The sequence below is a fragment of the Corvus kubaryi genome, unplaced genomic scaffold (genome assembly GCF_017639235.1).
Source record: "Corvus kubaryi isolate FWS band 111438036 unplaced genomic scaffold, C.kubaryi_AGA036_p1.0 37285, whole genome shotgun sequence".
Taxonomy (NCBI): Eukaryota; Metazoa; Chordata; class Aves; order Passeriformes; family Corvidae; genus Corvus; species Corvus kubaryi.
The window spans coordinates 534,413-553,921 of NW_024581089.1; the positions used below are offsets into that span (position 1 = coordinate 534,413).

General features: G+C 48.1%; 1 protein-coding gene across 2 annotated transcripts in view; it reads left to right on the forward strand.

Annotated features, from left to right (window-relative positions):
• The window catches only part of PHF2 (PHD finger protein 2), a 59,835-nt gene that overhangs the window by 1,221 nt on the left and 39,105 nt on the right, over positions 1 to 19,509 (forward strand). The gene's annotated exons all lie outside the window — the stretch shown is intronic.

Genomic DNA, 19,509 nt, shown 5'->3' on the forward strand with positions numbered 1-19,509 from the left:
CCCCCCCGGCCCTGCCCCGAGCTGGGGCCCGCCGTGGCGGGGCCGCGGGCAGGGGAGCGGCGGGGGGAGGCCGGGCGGGGCGGAGGACTCGGCTCTTCAGCTCGTTTCTCCCCAAAGCGCCTCCCGGCGCGCAGACAATGGGCGGCCGCGGCGGAGTTGGGGCGGGCGGCGGAACTTCGGTGGCGCCTGGTGTGATGGGGGCGAGGGCGGCGACTGGGGACCGAAAGCCTCGACAGCCACCGCGCCGCCCGGGCAGCCGGTGCCGGGGAAGGGGGTCACCGGGCGAAGGGGGGTGCACACGGGTGCAGCCCCCCCCCCGGCAGGACCCCTTGCTCCCTTCGGGTGTGACGGAGGAGGAGGATGGATTGTCAGCGGCATCGCAGCAATTCCCCGGGAGTGATTGAAGTGTAAAAAGTGCAATTAAAATCAGGTAAATCACCTGGATGAGCGCTTTTTACGACAGGGGTCCAGTCAGGTTAGGCTGTCGCTCTTTCATCGGAACCAGCGCCCAGCAGCGTCTCCAAACAGCTGGCGGAGGAGGCGGAGGCGGGAGGCGCTGCCTGGTGCGGCTCACGGATGCCCGAGCGGGCCCTGGGGCACCCGCGGATCTTCCGTGCGCAGAATAAACTATTCAAGACACTTTGCCGTGGCATGAGGAATGATGTTCTGCCATTTATTTTAGAAGCTCTGTAGAAACAGGAAGGGAAATGCAGAAATAGCCAGTCCTAGTGCCAGTGCTGGCAGAAGGGCGCTCTGCACGTGTGGTCCGGGACAGGAGGCTCGCAGGACTCGCGCTGGCCTGTGTCAGTGAGGACTCGGGCACAGATGGTGAGGTGAGGCTGGAGAGAAGCCTCAAGCATGTGTACTTGAAACTTAGAAAGTTTAAGGACATGAAAAAATTAAGATTTTCAGGCAAAGTGATGACAGAGTGGATTCCTGAAGAGTTAAACAGAAAAGGAGTTTAGCTGCCTGCACAGGATGGTGAATTTTGATTGAAACTGATGAAAAGAGGTTGGTTGTACCTGATCAAACAAATGATCATTTTGTGGGCAGCTCAGGGTCAATAGCACGAGGAAAGGTGTTTCATTTTGTGAATGAAGGGGCAGAAGAGGCAGAACTGATTTGTAGCACTGCTGGCGGGGGGGTTTGTACCCTTTTTTCCTTAGCTTATGGTAGCGCCCAGAGATTGATTTTAAAGAAAGAAAACTGAGGAGGAGTTCACTTGTCACAGTGTCAAAACCTGAGATAATTGTATCAGGGAAGTTCATGGAGTATTTAGCAGCAAACAGCTTATCTATGACACTGTTTGCTTGTCTTGGTAATACACAAGCAAATAGATAGTAAAAAAAAAAAAATCAGGATTTAGTTGTATAAAATCAAGTCTCTCCTGGACACTCAAAGCACTCATGTTAGTGTTTATACAGAACTGTAACAAAAAAATTCAATGTTTTATAGTACTGCAACCAAAAAGACAATGTTACATAGGTGCTGCAACCAAAAAGGAGGCAGTGTGCCAAGCTGTGCAGTGTTCAGGAGGCTTACCCAGTGTTTTAATCATACTTCTGTTTCTTTTTAACATGATGTACAGTGTGCAATTCAGAAAAAAAAGGTGTCATTTCTGGTTTGGTTTTGTAGAAGCAGATCAGGTGTTTTCATGTTTCCTTTCTGACAGGAGTTCCCATATATTTAAGAGAAATATTTTTCATGGGTTTATCCCTGCAGTAGTCACAGTCTCCCTTGCACCTGAGGCTGGGCAACATCTCTGTGGCAATTTCAGCAGTTCTGATGGCAAACTGATACTTTCAAAGTATCAAAAGCACGTTAAACTTATGTAATGTAGTTCAGAAGTTGGAGTCAGGATAATGGAGCCCTTGCCACTTGTGGGACAAATGCATTGGAGAGCCTTGGACACTGCTGAAGTGTGCTGAGCCATGGAGCTGTTGGTGTGTTCACAGAATGCTGTGACTCCTTGTGAGACTGAGGTTTGATCATTCCTGTTCTCTCCGTTTGCCTGAGCTGCTCCAGTCAAGCAGCTTCCAGCTGTCTGGGAAGGATGGAGATGCTCTTAGAGGCACAGAACAGTAATGCCAAAGCGGGCAGGGGGCTGTTTGACTCCCTCTATGTGCAGGTCGTGTATTCCTTGATGTGGCTGTTTGGGCTGATGAAATCCCACACCTCAGCTGCCTCAGTGCTCTGCCCTGAGCAGCCACCCTGGCTCTTCACGGTTTCCTGGCCCCTCCACCGCCTGTGCTGGCTCCTCTCCTCTTGGGTCCCATCCCAAGGAGGAGTCCTGGTGTTGTTCAGCCTGGTACCAGGTCTGCAGGCACCAGGGACAGCTGGGGCATGGGGAATGGTTGGCAAGGGAGGTGGCTCTTTGAAGAAAGCCAGGAAAGGAGGAAGAAGAGAGAGTGGTCTTGATGTGTGAAGAAGCTGAGACTCAGCAAGTGCCATGGGTCACTCTATGCCTCAAGGGTAGCCCTGGCTGGATAGAAAGATTGGTGGCAGCTGTGCCACAGGCCATGGGCCAGGGTCCCTGGGCCAGCCACTGCTGCTCAGGCACAGGTGATGTGGGACAAGGTGGTTCAGCTGCGTGGTGTGAGGAGCTCTGCCTTCTCCTCAGCTTGCAGGTGATGCTGCTGGCTGTCCGTGCCCGGTGCCACTGTGCTGTGGTGTATGTGCCGTGCCCCTCAGGGACACCCTCCATTCCTGGGAGCAGGGATGGGCTGGCTGACAAGTTGCTGGTGGCTGGAAAAAGTCCGTAATGAGAGGTCTCTGGGTGTCTCATCTACAACAGAAACATTACAGAACCTCATATCCAAGACAAGGCAACTCCTTTTGTATGGGTTTGTTCAACTAGAAATCTGTACAGGGTTACTCGTTACAGCTGTAGGTGAGGGGAGGTAAATTATTAATTTTCTCTGCAGTATTTTGTTACCTGTTCTTATAACATGCACCTGGTGCTGCAGGGTGGGATCATGCTCACTAAATGAAATAACAAGTATTGATTTTATTACTTCGTGTATATTTAAACTTTGAACCTTCTTGCTCCAGGCCTAGCAGTGGTCAATAACTTAGTAAGAGGTTTAGTTACCTAAAAGCAGCTCATGCAGTTATCAGATTAGCCTGAAATGATGATGGGAGTTACTCAGGAAGCTCTGGGACAGAGTGAACATGGCTCGGTTAAGAAAAGCACTTCTTTGTTACACTGCAAAGCTAAACCCTGTGTGTGGGCAGATCTTATGCTCCTAACATTCAGCATTTCCCTTTCAAAAACAGGTCTGGTTTTACACAGCAGCATCTAGTTCCTCTCTTTTACGCAGGCTTATCACTAGCTGTGGGCAAATTTGGAAATTTGGGTAAAATTTGAAGATGAGGATAATCCTAAAACTAGAGTGCTATTTGCTTTGGTTTTATCATAGCAGAGGGAATCCCTGAGGTTAATTGTGCTGTGCCCAGAATGATTGCCTTTCATGTGCCAAGTTCAGACAGTACCAAGGTGTATAAGTTTTTCAAATAATTAAAAATCTCTGATTATTTCAATTTTTCCTGAAGAGTTAGTCAAGATGACAGGCTCAGTTTTTCTGGGAGCCTGCCCACAACAGGCATCATGAATGAGCCATGCTTGTGCCTATGCTAGAATGCTTTAGAAAATCCAAACCCAAGTAACACCAAGAGGGGACAGTAGTGTGGAAAGGGCTGGCCTACATGAACATTGTCTGACCTGCTGGTATCTGAGAGCCACTATAGATCACAGAAGATTTTTGTATGTAAAGATTCTTCTAATTCTAGAAGGTTTTACCCAGATTTTACCTCTGAAAGGATAAAACGTTAGATATATTAAACACAGTTCATGTTTAATTAAAAAAAAAGAAAGAAAAATACTATGGTTTAATGAGTGCTCTCCAGCAGCCCAAGCCTTTAGGTGCCCTGTCTTGTGAGCAGTCCTGTGGGCACCTGGGTACCTGTTGAGTTCAGCACTAGTGGGATGGCAGCCACGTCACAACAAAGAAATGTGTTCTGCAAGCAAAGGGGAACTTTTTCCTTAGTGCTGATAAAGAAAATGGGTAAAGATATCTTGACAAAAATTATCAAAGCAGTGTAACTATATATGGGGAGATACTGGGGAAGAGAAAAAGTGTTATACAATCACTGTAAGGCTTTCCAAAACTCAGAGGCCACCATCTTTAATATTACCTTAATATGTTTTCTTCTTTCTTTCTACAATATAAGTTTTGTAATAGTAGTGTAGTATATCTACACAGAAAACAGAGCGTTCTCCTTACCCAGGTAGCCCTCTCCTGGAAGGAGGTAGCCCTCTCTTGTATGGCAGCCTGTAGGTGTACAGTTCTCAAAGTATTTTATTAAAACATGGTTTGTGGCATTGAAAGTGTCTTACAAAGGTGCTCCGTAGCAGTGCTGGAGGCTTGTTTGTGATACAGGTGAGCTAATGCTTCGGAATCACGTGGGTTTGTCACAGTGACCATGCTATGCATCGTGTCAGGGCTGATAGCCCTGTAACCTGGGTGTTCATTAGCATATCTTACACTGGCTGACTGATATGAATAGTAATTTGTTTCCAGAGTTTTATCTGAAAAAAACGAGCCCATTCACAGTCCACTTTAGGACTTTATGCACAGCTGGTTTTGGATGTTGCCTGGCTGTTGCATCCAAATGCCTCTTGTACACAATATAATGGCAATAACAAGGTGTTTGGCAAATCTCACCAAGTCTCTCATGTAGATTTTTTCCTGGGATGTTGCTCCCCCACCCCGTGTGATGACTGAGCATCTCCACCCCCTCAGGAGGGTACTCTCTGAGGGACAGGGGTGTCCTGGGGGCCGTGGTCTCTGGTAGTGTGGTCTGAACAGGCTGAAACATCTTGAGGCAAATGGCTTCAAGTTGTGCCAGGGGAAGTTTAGATTGGATACTGGGGAAAATTTCTCCATCAAAAGGGTTGTGATCCCTGGCACAGACGGTCCAAGGCAGTGGTGGAGTCACCATCCCTGGATGGATTTAAGAGACATGTATATCGGGGATGTGGTTAGGGGTGCACTTGGCAGTGCTGGGGGAATGGCTGGACTTGATGATTTTGGGGGTCTTTTCCAGCCCAAACAATTCCAGGATTCCATGATCTGCTTTGTTCTGGTGCTTGGTGCTCTCCAGCGCTGGGACCACAGCCAGGGGCACCCAGGGTGCCAGGGGTGAATACTCCCTCCTGGTCTTGGAGAGTGCAAATCCCTCCTTGTTGCACTCTCCTGGGCCTTTGGAAGAGCTGTTGGAAGAGGCTGACAATATGTGCAGGGTTCCCAGCCAGCAGCCCATGGAGGAGTTTCCTTCTTTTCCTCCCAGGCACATCCCCAAAAACTGATGGGTGCTGCTTCTCCAGGTGAGGCCAGGGCTTAGTCCTGTGCTTACAGGCAGAGCAGGAGGGAGGACACTGAGTTTCACTGGGTGTGGATGTGCTTAGTTCCCCAGCTAACCAGTATAGGCTTGTGCTGGGATGTTCATCAATTTTTAGTGCTTCATCCATTAGTTTTAGCAAGGAGTCAAGACAAGCAGAAAGTTAAGCAATAGTATATTTTGACAGGAAAAAATAAACCAGAATTGAAGAAACAAAGATATTTTTAAATTTCCTGTTTGCAGTTGTTAACCCAGTAATCTGGAACTCTGTGAGAGCTGCCTTATTGTTTTTATGGAATTGCTCATGGATTTCATTGTGTTTTCCTCTTTTAGTAAAATGCATGGTACATTTACTCCCAGAAACAGCATTTTGCCTCGTCTGGCAGACTGGAAGGATGTAACAAGTGAAAAAAAAGTAAAATATTTCTGCTAGATATTAGTAGATATTATATTCTATGAATTTGCAGCTTTTAATACCAAAGTGGTTCTTGGCAGTATTTGGACTCTTATCCACCAACTCTCTTGCATCAGGACAAGCACATTGGCCAAAAGAAAGCACAGCTGGTCTTGAGGGAAAGTCAACAAATCCACTAATGAGATGTCCCCATGGTTTATTGGTTCATTATTGGAAAAAAATCATGTGTGTTTCCAATCCAAGTTTGCTTATTTTCAGTTTCCAGGTGCTGTGTTATTGCATTAGTGAAGAGCCTCTTTCTCACTGGGGTGTTTCTATCAATGTTTTGATGAGCTTCTGCTCAAGTCATCTTCTTCAATTGAGAGATGATGAAATTGTTCATCTGGGTTTGGCTGAAATAGCTGAACATTTTTTCTACAGTCCAAGAAATACTCTCCATTTCCTAGTTGTGTACAGAGACCTTTTAACTTTTGACCATGTTTCAGTGAATATTTTTCACATCTCTTCTACTCCACATTCAAGTTTCCCTTTTGCTTTGTTTATATTTGCAGTAACTTATCAGACAAATGTTGGTTATCTGCATTAAACTTGTAAAGGAGCCAGATATGGACTTACTAGTTACTTTTTGAGAAGTCTGGTTTTGAAATCGGGTTTCTGCCTTTGGAACTGGCTGATGAATAACAGCAGAAGGCCTCAGCCTTGTTCTGCGTTGGGGCAAGAACAAACCTCTGCAGTCTGGTGAGCTAGCACAGGTGAGTGATCATTACAGAGAGGTGAATTCCCTTGATGGTGTGGGATGTGTTGCATTTAGTCACAGCCTGTGGTGGTGTAGCAAAGCTACAACCCAACAACCCAGCAGCTCCCGGGATTGGTGGCTGTAGGAGCAATCCTGCAGGAGAACCTGGTATTCCCCAGCGGGGCTGAGTCACCACTGCAAAGCCAACCTCAGCACTCTGCCTTTTACAGGAGGTGTTTGGGCAAAATTATCCTGGGTCTCTGGTCAGTCTGTGAAAGGTGTGAAAGGAGGGTAAAAAAAAAAAAAAGAGGAAAAAAGCCTGAAAGGAGGGTCAAGCCTGATGACAAAACTGGAGAACGCAGCGGAGCCGTGCGGGGCCCGCAGCGGGGTGGGATGTCTCTGCAGCTCCGGCTGGGTTTGTAACAGTCCTGTGCAACTCTGTGTCCAAAGAACGAAGGGAAATAATGTATCCAGCTCCTTGAGAGCCCTCTCCATCCCTTCCGAGCGAGGTGTCCTGGCACACCGTGTCTCGGCGCTGTCTCTCCAGGGTGTGATTTACAAGCGGTATCAGAAATAGTAGCAGTTTCTCACCCACAGCTGCGCTTCACCCTGTGGTATTGCTCATAGTCCCCTGCAGTTTTACTCCCACGTCTTCCAGCAGTCCCAGATTTCTAAGGACATTGCTGCCTCCATGGAAGCACACCCGTTCCTTCCACAGCCCCTGGGGCTGGGGTCGTGGCGGTGCAGCAGGGGAGGCTGAGCCGTGGGTGACAGGCTGCCTTGGCAAATCTGGGAACGAGGGCTCAGTGAATAAGGTGCTGCTGCCCTGGGGTGGGTGTGGAGCCGTTCCCGATGTGGGCTGGAGGGACAGCGCTGTGGGGCAGGAGCCCTCGGCAGGAGGTTGGTGTGCGGCCACCGCAGCAGCTCATGATTCCACCAGGCTGAACTTTGTCATAGTCCCATGCAATAGTCTAAGCATTTCTTTCGAGGGACTGTTACGCGTTTCCTTCTGCTTTCCTTGCTCCATCAGCGTTTCTGTGTGTGGCTGCAGAGTGGCTGATGCTCAGGTTGGAGTGCTCAGTGCGATGCAGCGATCCCCGTGTGCTTTGTAGAACTGTGGGGACAAAAGACTCTCTGGATTTAAAGTTGCTGAGTAAATTGTTAAAGCCAGAACTCTGTGTTAAATACACAATATTTGTATATAATTATACTGAAGGGGCTCCAATATAATTGGAGAGGGAGTTTGACAAGGGCCTGGAGTGGCAGGACAAGGGGCAGTGGTTTCTAACTGCCAGAGGGCAGGGATGGATGGGATATTGGGAAGGAATTCCTCCCTGTGAGGGTGGGCAGGCCCTGGCACAGGGTGCCCAGAGCAGCTGGGGCTGCCCCTGGATCCCTGGCAGTGCCCAAGGCCAGGCTGGACACTGGGGCTTGGAGCAGCCTGGGACAGTGGGAGGTGTCTCTGCCCATGGCAGGGGGTGGAATGACATGGGATTTAAGATTCCTGCCAATCCAAACCATTCTGGGATTCTATATTTTCAGACACACCAGTTAAACATGGAGATTCATGCAGAGGACAGAGATATGCGATGACAAGGTTCTATTGCTGGCTTTGCCCCTCCTTTCCTTCCAAGCTTTTGGCAAATCCATTAACTTCTCTTTGGTTGGGTTTGACTTAACTCTCTCTCATGTGTGCGCATTAATTTGAGTACATTAATATTTTAGATGTAATACATAACATCATGAAGAAAATTAATAGTTTATCTGTAGAAGAGGAAGGGGAGCGGAGCTGTTCTGGAAGGCTGAGTCAGAAGAGACTGGAAGGGCTGGCAGCAGAGTTATGGTCTGTGCTTGATGAGTTTCCCATCCTGATGGCTGGCAGGCCACTGGAGCTGCCTCAGTAGAATCCCAGAATCTCAGGCTCCAGATTGGAATTGGCTGTCACCTGGCCCTTGTGCCAGGCTCTGACTGACACTGAGGGGCAGCTGTGCAGCACCAGCCTGGGCAGTTTCTGTTCTGTGGAGCCCAGCAAACCTGTCAGTGCATGGAGTCAGCCTCTGCTGCTTGGGATCTTCAGAAAATGCTCTCTTTGAGGCTGAAGGTATGTCTAGAATGCACTGTGCTCCTCGAGTTCCTGGCAGGGCAGGGGAGTGACAATCCACAATGACTTCTGATTGTGTGTTGCAATCTGTAGTTCTCAATACATCTGCTATTGGAATCAATAGATCTGAGTGCATGTTGTGCTTTCTGGAAACGTAGGTAATGCCATGTGCTCGCTCTTCTGGATTTTGTGGGATTCCAGTCTGGGTTTCATTTTTTCTCAGCAAAAATTACCTTATTTTACATCTCAGGTAACTCCAAGGTTTGGGTGTGATCAGCTGTGTGCTTCTCCTGTGGCTGTTCACAGGGAATGTGGTGATATTCCCTTGGTTTGCAGGCTGGGCACAGCCCCCTGCCCTTGTGGGATGCTGTGGGTGTTACTGAAAAGTGGGAGTTCATGTTTCAGATTCACTCCTGACGTTTGCAGATGGTAAGGAGAGGGGAGCAGGGAAGGAAATGGGTGCTGAAAGTGACACCAGCAGTGAGGAGATGGTGTGAAGAGCAGTCCTGCACCGAGTGGGTACTGGGCAGAGTGTTCTGCTCCCAGTTACAGTCTGGAGCTGCCCTGAACTGGTGTTGGCTGCTACTTAAGTCCCATAAACAGTTTATGCCCCTTTATACCATACTGCTAAATTTTTCCTTTTAAAAAATGCTGAACTGAAGTAGTTGCTGAAGTTCAGTCACAATCTTAATTTGAAAAATACCCAAAGGGCTGGAAAAGGCTGGAGCTGGGGTTGTTCCCTGATGCTTCCAAAGCAAGGGGTGTAGGAAATGATCTAGTCAACGTGTCAGTTGCAATCAGAACTGCTGCTGCCTTTAGTATTCAAAAATGAGCCAAGCCTTGATATTTTTAGGTTATCAATCCTAACTGTTGTCCCAGGAGGCTTTCTGCAGGGAGGGTGGGCAGGTTTTGTTGTTTAGTTGGGGTTTTTTGGTTGCTTGGGACCTTTCATTTAGAGCAAGCAGAACTGTTGTTTTATGCTTTGGTGCAAGGAAGTTTTTCAGATACAAAGCACTCACTACAAATGCTCTTCAGAATAATTTTTTCTGCTTTTTTGTGGTGTGAGAGTTGGCAAATGGTTTTAGGAAGGAAACCGTGTGTCAAGGAGGTGTTTCTGAAGAGCACTTACCCGGAATCGCGCAGTGAGTGGGAACAGAGCCTGTCTGGCTGCCCATGCTCACGGTCTGAACCTGCTGGCTGCTGCTGCCTTTTCATTGCTCTTTCTGAATTTTGTGTTTCTTAGCATTCTTGGCGCTCTGAAATCCCTCTCAGAGCAGAACTGATTGCTTTAACTGCAAACCATGCTGATGGGGAGGCTCAGTGGCACTGGCCTGCTGGCATTCCAGGTCCTGCTCATGCCACAGGGCTTCAAGGGGACAGAACTGCCACAGAAAATGTCACAATCACTTTTTAAGGAAGTATGTCTTGTGGAGCACTTTAAAGGAGTGTGTTGTGGAGCACAGCCTGCGTGGGCTGGAAGGGTTCAGTCAGGTAAGGTTTTCCCTTTGAGAAGAGCAAGGCTGAGCTCTGATTTTGTGTTGATAAGTCACAAGCAGTGAAACAATATTAACACTTTATGTCACGTTTGTAAAAAGGCAAGAAAAGTATCTGCAGAAAAAGAGGAAATTTATGACTTTCCATAGAATCACAGAATCCCAGAATCATTTGGTTTGGAAGGGATCTTAAACCTCATCTTGTTCCAACCTCCAGCCAGGGTTGGGATTCTGCAGTTGAAATCATGGGTCGTTAAGAAAAATGTTGGGGTTTCCCTGTCAGTTTGGACCAAACTAGTTGCAAAAAAGTGAAATTAGGCATTTCTAACACACTTGGAGTAACTTGAAAATAGACTCAAAATTAAATGAGACTGTGACATATATTTAGGTTGGAGATGAGGGAAAGGCTCTTCCCCCAGAGGGTGCTGGGCACTGCCCAGGCTCCCCAGGGAATGGGCACGGCCCCGAGGCTGCCAGAGCTCCAGGAGCGTTTGGACAGCGCTGCCAGGGATGCCCAGGGTGGGATTTGGGGTGTCTGGGCAGGGCCTGGGGCTGGACTGGGTGATCCTTGTAGGTCCCTTCCAACTTGGAAGAGTCTATTCTATTCTATTCTTCCATTCCATTCCATTCCATTCCATTCCATTCCATACTACAGTGTTTCCTGTTGGCAACAAATCCACGTCTGCATTATTATTCACCAGTAATGACATCATCTGAAACTTAACGAAATCAGTTTTAGACAAGTTACTTTGTTCCTGCTTACATTTGATATCAGATTTATTTTTTAAACTTTTAAATATGTTGTGCTTGTAAATGACAGAAACCCACATAAAAGCTTTCATAAGGAGGGAGAAGAAAAGCCTCATCTTGGAGGGACCTAGTTTGCCAGAATAGGACTGTAGGAGTAAACTGTCCCACTGGGGACTGAGGTGAAGGAAATCCTTTTTCAAGAGTACTTTGAGCTTCACTGGGATTCTCTTTTGTTTGTCCTCTTCAGCTAGATTAAAGTGTGTGGGATTTCTTGTTGTATTTCTAGAGAGGGAGATGCTAAAGGTGTAAGCAGGAAAGTGCTGTTGGTTTCTAGCCCTGGGAGCATTGGTCTTGGCTGCCAGGCAGGGCTGGTACCACCCAGGGCCGTGCTTGCCATCCGAGGCAGGGTGCCACGTGCTTCCCAGAGAAGAAGCTGGGAGCTTGGTTCCATTTAAAATGTCCAGTTACAACCAGTTCTGATACTGAGCTTACCAACTCCTCCTTCTGTGTGTTCAGAGGAGGTTTGAGTCCCTCAGGTGCCTTGCCCAGAACCCTGAAGAGCCCTGTCTGCTTCCTGCTGTTCTTTGCTTTAATTCACATTTCAGTTCAGGCAGAGTTATTTGCGGGATGCTGGTGTGCTGTGCTGGAAGGTTGTTCAGGCTTCAGCTGTACACGACAGGTGTGACCCTTGGAAGTGTTGGGAATTGCTCTGCTAGCTGCAGCAGCAGCTACGAGGCCAGAGATTCCTCCTGGAATTCCTTCTGGCGCTTGGCCAAATCATCGTACCCTGAGCAGTTCTGTAAATCCCGCCACGTCTCCCTAGGTTAGAATGAGCATGACCCTCTCTTCCCTGCTTGGAAAATAAACATTCCCACTGCTGCAGCTCTCTCCACAGTCTTGCTGTGTTTCTCACAAGAGTGAGATCCAGAGTACCTGCATGTCATGAGAGTGATGCTGTGTGTTCGCTGGGCCAGGCTCTGGCATCATCCCAGAATGGTGCATAAAAGAAGAGTTGTGTAAAATATAATGCTAATTGAGAGTGAATTCATTTTCTAGGAATAGCTTATGACCTTTCCAGGAGCTTGCAGTGCTCTGTTGCCAGACGGGCTGGAGGTTATTGCAAGGCTTTGGGTAAGATGCTGTTGTGAAAGCTGTAAGGAACAACCTGCTATGGCAGGACCTGATGTGGTGTGTGGGTTTGTGCTCTGGAATTGCTGATGAGCAGCACTAAACCCCAAACATACACAACCCTGAAGTGCACAGCAGCAGGGCCTTGGGACCTGCTTCAGTAAGTAGAGGTCCTGTTGGAGGCAAGAGGGAGAAAAGGGGCCCTGGGATAAAGCCACACTGACTGATCCATCATCATCAACCTGTTGCATCATACAGCTGGTAAAAGGGAAACTGAAAAGGGAAACTGATTCCTTTGAAGGGTGTGAGGGAGACAGTGGTACCAGTTAGCCAGGCAAGTGTGTCCAGTCGGGGGGAATTACCAGGTGGAGCAAATCCTTACAAATCCATGCACACAGAGGACACCATTTCATACCAGCCCAGGTCTGAACGCTTGATCCCAGGACACTCAGGTGGTTTATGCCTGCTGCTACCGTGGTTTTCTTTGTTTCCCTCTATCAAGGATGTCGTCTGTCATTCCCACACACACACGTGCCATGTGCTGTATCAAAGGACAAGATGGGCCATGTCCACTGTGGCTGTCTGCAGCAATGGGACAGCGCTGAGCACTCTGTGGGCAGGGACCCTGTCCTGTCACCTGGACTGCGATCGTGGCGCTGAGCCAGCCGGAGAACGGCACGGGAAGAACACGCAGAGCACAGCGTGGATGTACATGGAGATGTAGAAAGCCAATTTGCATCTCGAAATAGGAATAAAATGTGATAAAGCTGTAATTAGGTCATTTGAAATTTGATGTTAATCTTTTGAAAATGTATTTGAAGTGCTGAAATGAAGATACAAGAGCAGGTTATGCAGCTCAACAACAGGAAGAGTCAAGAATGGTTTGGAGGTTCTGTTAATAATTTATCATTCTTTAATTGTGTGGTTGTTGGGTTTAATATAGTAAGTTCTTTGTAAATATGATGGTGAAAATCATTCCTATTCCTTCTTCCCTCCTTGTTGTACTGTTGGCTCATTTTGGAGCTTCCCCTGTTAGCGTTACAGTTGTTTCAGGATGTTTGCCATGCAAAGCAGAGCATGAAAAGGTAATGTCAGGGTACTATCAGGATTTCCATGTGTTTATATATTTATATATATCTGTAAAGACTACATGAAAATGGTACTGTGACTGAAAATGAGAACCAACCATTGATCAGTATTTTTAGTGAGATCTGAGCATGCTCATGCAAATTACAGTGAGAAGTTACCTCAGGTTTAAAGATAAGTTATATAAAACGTTATATAAATGGGTGTCACAATTAAAGCAAATAAAACACATGCAGTGCTCAGGTTTGTATTGCTGTGTATAAATGCATACATGGATGTATAAACACACACAGGTACAGGTAGTTATTGCTGAATAAAGTTAATGATGTTGCCTGGGGCTTTGCTGCTGTTTAGTTTATTTGCATTTATCTGTCATTTAGTCACACATGTATGCTGCCCATCTCCAGCCTGCTCCTGCCACACGTGTGGCTGTGGATGTGACACGCAGGATGAGCAGATCCTTGATGTGGTCAAGAGGGGTGAGAAGGAACATGAAATTCAAGGGAGTGGTGTTGCTCCGAGTGTTGTGGCTTTTGGAGGACAAGTCACAAAATTAAAAATTCCCGAGGGATCCATTGGTTGCAGGTGTGAGTTTGTAACAGGCTGGCGTTACAGGCAGTCTGCTGAGCTGTGGGTGCTGCACAGCTGATATTACAGCAGTGGTATTTGTAGTAGTGTTCCTGTTGGAAGGAGAAATGGACTGACAGGGTCAGGGCAGGGCTGCGGTCAGTTTGTGAGGCTTTTACATAATGGCCGATTTCCTGATATGTATGTGCTTATTTCTAAGGGTAATTCCTAGAACTGCAGAGGGCAAGACATGAGGGATACACTTTACCATGCAGTGCTTGGTGAACACAGGTTTGTGTTGCAGCACAGCTGATCCTGGCTCCTGCTCCTCAGGGCTTGGGTTTAGCCCAGCTTTTGGGGTTCCTGCTGCTGTGGGGCTATCCTGGGAAGGTGGCCTACCTGCTTGGCCACTTGTGGGATGCCATTCCTGATAGAGATGCTTTTCATCTTCAAATCCTTGGGACAGCAAAGGAATGCTGAGGTTAAATCACATCTCGTTCACAGAGCTGCCTGCTGCCACACTGGGCTGGTGGCTGCCAGGGCTCGCTCAGAGCAGTCTGCCATGGGAGCTGGCTGCGTTGGCCTCTAGGGCCTGGACACGTCCTGGTTCGAGAGCTGGCAGTGCCCACCCTCCTCATCCCTTGTGGATGCGTGATGTGTTACGCTGAACCTTGGAGCTGTGACCTCATTCTGTAGGGTCTCAAGGAACTGAGCAGTGAGCCACGGCTGATTTTGGGGGTTCTGACTTCCAGCTTTGAATAACAGATTTGTTGCTGGTGTGCACAGGTGCTAGTTAGGCCACATAACAGTGTGATGCTGGCAAAGACTAGGGCTGTGCAGTAGTTGCAGATTGCTGCGGTCTAGAAACTTCATTTATTTCTCTTTGATTGATTCCTTTTTTCCAGGGTGGGTGATATTTCTTTTATATGATGTCACCAGTTTGTTTTTGCTGAGGAAAAAAAGGCACGTGCTAATAGTAGATATTTTTATAAGGTAGTTTGACCTGTGCTTGGGCAGAGGGTGCCCTATGAGTGAAAACACAGGAAGGCTGGATTGCAGTGCTTCTCTGTGGAGGATGATTTGTGCTGGGTTTGTACAAGGCTGTTCTGACAGTGGGCTGTTCCCATGGGCTGCCTCCTGGAGTTCTTCATGGGGCAGTGGTCAACAGCTGAGGTTACACATTGCATGAGGAAGAAGTGCTGAGACACTAATATCACAGAGTTCTGTTGATCATACAGTAATGCAAGGATTATTTTACCTGAGGCAATTATCTTTCCTAGTCCCTTCTGCACTGGGCAGGATATAGCCTGTGGTTTCTAAAATGATCATGAAAATCAGTCCATTCCCAGGATCTTTTGTTCACTATTACACTTGCCTTCAGTGCATGTGAGAGAATGCACTTCATCGCTCCATCCCTGTTGTGTGCAGCAGATAAACAAGGATTTATTTGATCAACCCAGCACTAATTCCATAGAGGAGTTTTGCAGTCTGTGTGGCGATAGAAGAGGAGGTTTTTGGGGATCTGGAGAGTTGCCTATGCAGACTGGGATGAGCTGGGATGACCCGGAGGGAGGAAGGCTAAAGGGCAACTTTATGCATGAGTCCACTTTCTGGTGTATGGCCACTAACCCGACCCAGCATTTACATCCAGGCAGAGCCCCAGGGCCAGGACTCTGCCTGCAAGGACCCTTTACTCTGTAAAGCTCTCAGTGACCTCAGCAGGAAAAGCTCAGTGTCCACCCCACTTGTTTTTAGATCTCAGCCATCGGGGAGCTTAGTGTGAGAAGTTATTCTGCTGACAGAGGCTCTGGTTAGGAGTGTCCTGTGAGGATGACAGGTCTGAGGACATCGAGCCTGTAAGGTGAGTGTCAGGCTAGTCCATGGAGTGAAATGGACTCCATGTTCTTCAGAGTCTTTTCCAATGTAAATGATTCCGTGATCCTGTCATTCTCCTGGGCCAAGAGTCCTGTGTGGGTCTGTGGGTGGAGGGGATGCTGTGCTGGTGGCACCAGGCTGGGGAGATGAGCTGTGGGGAAGGGCCCTGCACTGCACCCGGCCATGGCTGCGCAAGGGGAGCCAGGGTGTGTGCTGCCCACTCACTGGCTTTGTTTCTGAATCCTGTAGAGTGCAAAATGTGTCTGTTCAGGTGTATCTGTCTGAAGTTCTGTAGCAGGAGAGTGGAGCTGTGTCGATGGAGTCACGCTGAGTGGGACGGGTGCTGCAGCTCTGCCGGCTCTGCGGTTGCTGGCTGGCACCTGCACGTCAGTTGAAGAGGAAACAGAAACCATACATAGAGAACAGAAGGTGACTGGTGAAAGGAGTGGGAGAGAGGAAGAAAGCAGCAGAGACAAGACATGTGCAGACCAGTTCACTTTTCACACCTGCAGACTGCTGGCTCAGCCCTGAGGGCAGGAGCTCCGTCGCCCTCGCAGCACCCTTTGGGGCAGGGCTGGGATGCACTGTGGTGTTGTCTGCTTTGTCACCTTCCCCTGCTCCCAGGTCAGGATGAGTCCTTCTTGCTCCCTGCAGTTGCAGTATGGCCATCCAGCCTGGAAAAAATTTTGGATGTGGCCAAATTCTTTTGTGGACCAGTGCCACTTCTCTCAGTGGAGTCACACAAGGAATAAACGAAACGTAAGAGAATGATTTTGAGAGGAGGGTTATTTTTGTTCTGTTTGTTCAATGGAGTTCTTGACCTTTTGGGTTATATTTGGGCTTCGCAATTTTTTCCTTGAGTTTTGCTTTATTCCTGCTTTTTACCACTGTCTCTTTCTCTGGTTCCTTCCCTCTTGGCTTATTTCCCATCTGCTTTTGGGAAACCTAGTGAAGAGAAGGAGGAGAACAAACATCAGGGCAGCTGTAATCACACAGGGCTGAGCAGTTCTCTGCTGCACAGGCTGAGCCCAGTTTTCAGCAGCAGTGCTGTGACACAGTAGTAAGTCCACAGGTGTCCTGTGCCCAGCTCAGGTCCTGCACGTGGCAGAGGATGGGAGTTGACCTGGGCTGGCACTGCCAGGGAATGGGGCAAGAGATACGTTGCTGTGCAAAAAACGGCATGAAACATTCTCCCCAATCAGTGATGAAGGTGCTTGCCTCTTCAAGGTGTTGCCTCTGAGGTTGTCGAGATGACAGGCATTGCAGTCAGCTGGAACTGTGTGATTGATTGTTGGGGTCAGTCTCTAAGTCTTTAATCATTTTAAATTATATGACATCAAGATTGAACAGAATTTTGAGTCGACATAAAATAATTAGGGGCAAAAGAGTCTCATCCAGCACTTGTCACCCTGTGTTTCACGAGAGTGTCGTCTGCCAGCAGTAGAGATCAGAAGAGCTGGACTTCACTTCTGAAGCAAGGTGTATTTCCTTGCTCTGTACATTCCCTCAGTGAGAAGAGGTTGTTGGAAAATATAATTCGTTCTACACTAAGCAGTAATTCTCCTTCAAATTATATCTTAATAAAAAAGAGAACATCTTGGGCAGTCTCTGATTTAGGCACACTGCATTTTAAATCTGTCCTAATTACAGTGCTCATCGCTTAACATTCATTTAATGAAGATCCTCATTTATAAGGACAAGGTTGGCAAATAGGAATTAATGCCATTATAACATGTGAGTCTCCCAAAGGAAACAAATCAAAAGCTCTGTGAAGGAAATGAAACCTTATTATTTATAGCAAGGCAAAGCACAGAGTCACCAGCCATTCATTTGTGTATCTGGCTCAGGGGCCTGCAGCAGATGTGGTTTGGAAAGGACAGTGCCATGCTGCCGTGGCATCGCTCCGGCTGGGACACCGCTTCCTTCGAGGAGCCCCCAGTGCAAGGCTCCTGTCTTGCAAGTGGATCTTGGTTTTGTTTCGGTCTCAGTTCCTGGTTCAAGTCCAGACCTCCTCTCATCAGCCCCAGAAGTAACCATAGTGGTTCATCAAGGCCCCAAAAATAAGGATGGAAGGAAGACATCACAGTTGTCTTGGTGGATCTGGAATATTGTGGTGGATGCACATCTCTGCTGCTGTCATTTTGTCTCATGCTGGTATCAGAACTGCTTGGTTTGAAGGAACGTTGTCAGATTGTCTTCATAGGTGTTGATTTCAACACACACAGTAGGGGGATGGTTCCACTGGCTCCATAAAATCCTTGGTCATCCTGAGCAATGTTTCACTGATGGAATTCAAGTGATGGCAGTGAGAGTTATGTACCAGCCTAAGAGCCCTTAGGGTACTGCAGGCTTGCACAGGCCCCTGCAACCCTCACAGGTATCTCCTTCCAGGAGGGTCCAAGTCTCTGGTGACTCCAGTGAATGGTTGGAGCTGTGCCAGGGGAGGTTTAGGTTGGATATCAGCAAAGGTTCTTCCCCAGAGGGTGCTGGGCACTGCCCAGGCTCCCCAGGGAATGGGCACGGCCCCGAGGCTGCCAGAGTTCCAGGAGCGTTTGGACAGCGCTGCCAGGGATGCCCAGGGCGGGATTTGGGACGTCTGTGCAGGGCCTGGGTGGGACGGGGTGATCCTTGTGGGTCCTTTCGAGCTGAGGATATTCTATAATTTTATGAAGCCTCTGAAGGCTCTCTGTGTGGGCAGCACAGCCCAGCTCTTGCAGAGAGCTGGGCATTTCAAAAGCACTCACTCAGTGTTCATTTTACAATAGCAGCCTCAAGGCCATGGGACTGGTGTTGGTGGTACTGCCTGCAGGGGGAAACTGAGTCAAAAAGCTGAGCTCATTTCCTGGGATGAAGAGCAGTCCAAGCAATCTGATGAGCAGTGAGGATTTTCCCTGTTCCTGCATTCGGGTGTTGCTGAAGCTGCTGGGCTCCTGGCAGGTGCTGTGCAGATGCTGTTCAGTTTGCAAAGAAGGCCTTTCCCTTTCCCTCCACATTTGTGTTTCTGTGAGCGTATGAGAGGTGATGTGAAATGCTGGCTGTCCAGTACAGCTTGAGTTCTCTCTCACTTAGGCCTTAAATAAAGAGGTCCATGCAGGGGACCCTCACCCCTGAGCCCACACCAGCACATGGGTTTCATCTGCTGTCCTTGGTCTTGGGTCTCCTGCTGAAGTGACACCAACGTGTGTCCCTGTTCTCCCGAATGACTCCTGAGCTCGCTGCTTTGCTTTAACCCTAGCTGACAGCAGGCTTCAGCTCTCCAGAATTTGTTTCGTGAAAACATGTGACTGATTAGATGAGACAAATTCTTCTGCTTAGGAAAAGGCTTGTCTGTTTGCTCTGGAGCACTGGAGAGCACACAGGGGAGAGCCCTGGTCAGAGTTCACCCTGTAAAGCCACCAGGAAAACAGCCCGGGAGACATGATCCCATGGAACAGCTCATTTCCTAGCTCTCAAAACGGTAGCCCTCTTTCCCCTTTTCTGTCTCTTCTTCTCTTGTGCTCACGGTGTTGGCTGTTGCATTTTGGGATGCTGGGATGTGGACACAGGAAACTGCTGTCACTTAACATTGGCCTGGCATCAAAACATGAAGTGTGAGCCTCTCCACTGCTGGGAAGTGCTGCTTTTCAGCAGGACCCATGGCGTTGTTCAGGTGGTGGAGGCTCCTGGAACTGGACAGGTGTCTTCTGTACAGATGACACCTTGTTGTTAAGGAAGAGCATTACTGTGCAACACATGATCAGTGACACACCGAGGAATGCCAGTCGTTAAGGGATGGGGATGAGCTCAGGTTAATCAGTAATTATTACCTATAAAAATGCTGTGAATTCTTGAATGTGCTTCATGGAGCTTTGATGATTTGTCCTCATGGGTTGGGGTGGAGCAATGCTGGGAAGGGAAGGGAAGGGAAGGGAAGGGAAGGGAAGGGAAGGGAAGGGAAGGGAAGGGAAGGGAAGGGAAG